Raw genomic sequence first — 2,500 nt, 5'->3', positions numbered from 1 at the left:
ATCACCAGCGGCACATGCTGAGCCTTGGTGCGGGCGGTTGCCTCGAGCACCATCGGCAGACCCTGGGCCCTGGAGCGGCCGGTTGCCTCGATCACCGTCGGCAAAAGCTGGGCACTGGTGCGGGCGCTTGCCTCGACCACCATCGGCACACCTGGGCCCTGGTGCGGGCGCTTGCCTCGACCACCATCGGCACACGCTGGGCACTGGTGCGGGCGCTTGCCTCGAGCACCATCGGCACACGCTGGGCCCTGGTGCGGTCGGTTGCCTCGAGCACCATCGGCACACGCTGGGCCCTGGTGCGGGCGCTTGCCTCGACCACCATCGGCACACGCTGGGCCCTGGTGCGGGCGCTTGCCTCGACCACCATCGGCACACGCTGGGCCCTGGTGCGGCAGGTTGCCTCGAGCACCATCGGCACACGCTGGGCCCTGGTGCGGTCGGTTGCCTCGACCACCATCGGCACACGCTGGGCCCTGGTGCGGGCGCTTGCCTCGACCACCATCGGCACACGCTGGGCCCTGGTGCGGCAGCTTGCCTCGAGCACCATCGGCACACGCTCGGCCCTGGTGCGGTCGGTTGCCTCGACCACCATCGGCACACGCTGGGCCCTGGTGCGGCAGGTTGCCTCGACCACCATCGGCAGCCTCGACCACCATCGGCACACGCTGGGCCCTGGTGCGGGCGGTTGCCTCGACCACCATCGGCACACGCTAGGCCCTGGTGCGGTCGGTTGCCTCGAGCACCATCGGCACACGCTGGGCCCTGGTGCGGCAGGTTGCCTCGACCACCATCGGCACACGCTGGGCCCTGGTGCGGGCGGTTGCCTCGACCACCATCGGCACACGCTGGGCCCTGGTGCGGGCGCTTGCCTCGACCACCATCGGCACACGCTGGGCCCTGGTGCGGCAGGTTGCCTCGACCACCACCGGCACACGCTGGGCCCTGGTGCGGGCGCTTGCCTCGACCACCATCGGCACACGCTGGGCCCTGGTACGGGCGCTTGCCTCGACCACCATCGGCACACGCTGGGCCCTGGTGCGGCAGGTTGCCTCAACCACCATCGGCACACGCTGGGCCCTGGTGCGGGCGCTTGCCTCGAGCACCATCGGCACACGCTCGGCCCTGGTGCGGTCGGTTGCCTCGAGCACCATCGGCACACGCTGGGCCCTGGTGCGGCAGGTTGCCTCGACCATCATCGGCAGCCTCGAGCACCATCGGCACACGCTGGGCCCTGGTGCGGCAGGTTGCCTCGACCATCATCGGCAGCCTCGACCACCATCGGCACACGCTGGGCCCTGGTGCGGGCGCTTGCCTCGACCACCATCGGCACACGCTGGGCCCTGGTGCGGTCGGTTGCCTCGAGCACCATCGGCACACGCTGGGCCCTGGTGCGGCAGGTTGCCTCGAGCACCATCGGCACACGCTGGGCCCTGGTGCGGCAGGTTGCCTCGACCACCATCGGCACACGCTGGGCCCTGGTGCGGGCGGTTGCCTCGACCACCATCGGCACACGCTGGGCCCTGGTGCGGGCGCTTGCCTCGAGCACCATCCGCACACGCTGGGCCCTGGTGCGGCAGGTTGCCTCGAGCACCATCGGTACACGCTGGGCCCTGGTGCGGCAGGTTGCCTCGAGCACCATCGGCACACGCTGGGCCCTGGTGCGGCAGGTTGCCTCGAGCGCCATCGGCACACGCTGGGCCCTGGTGCGGGAGCTTGCCTCGAGCGCCATCGGCACACGCTGGGCCCTGGTGCGGCAGGTTGCCTCGAGCACCATCGGCACACGCTGGGCGCTGGTGCGGGCGCTTGCCTCGACCAGCATCGGCACACGCTGGGCCCTGGTGCGGCAGGTTGCCTCGATCACCATCGGCACACGCTGGGCCCTGGTGCGACAGGTTGCCTCGAGCACCATCGGCACACTATCGGCCCTGGTGCGGGCGGTTGCCTCGACCACCGTCGGCACACGCTGGGCCCTGGTGCGGGCGCTTGCCTCGAGCACCATCGGCACACGCTGGGCCCTGGTGCGGGCGGTTGCCTCGAGCACCATCGGCACACGCTGGGCCCTGGTGGGTTTAGGCACATCTTCAAATTTCTGCCATGCCAATGCCATTTTTATGGCTTGTAAATTCATACAATGGTCCCCTAAGCCTTCACGTGAAGTTTCGTTGGAAGATGACTCGTTTTCTATTTTTCATGATTTTTGAAACTTTTTGCGGTTCGGGATTTTTTAAAATTTTTTTATAAGGATTTTTGGCCCCAAATTTTGTAGGCATGATCCTTCTATTTTTGTTGGCATGCACAAAAAAATTCAGCTAAAAACTCGAAGTAGAGAAGATTTTGTGACCGTTTGAAAAAAGTGTCCCCATTTCAGACACTTTAACGGCTACTGGTAGCAAACCTGTAAAATCTCAAATGCTCTTTAAGGGGGTGTGAATTCTCAGAGGTTTGATGAGGGATAGGGGGCCAACACAAGGCCAAGTACCAGCACCCATCGCACATCATG

Source organism: Durio zibethinus, unplaced genomic scaffold (genome assembly GCF_047325235.1).
Source record: "Durio zibethinus cultivar Kanyao isolate XHJ-2024 unplaced genomic scaffold, ASM4732523v1 HiC_scaffold_50, whole genome shotgun sequence".
In the NCBI taxonomy this organism is placed as follows: domain Eukaryota; kingdom Viridiplantae; phylum Streptophyta; class Magnoliopsida; order Malvales; family Malvaceae; genus Durio; species Durio zibethinus.
This window is presented reverse-complemented; position numbering follows the sequence as displayed.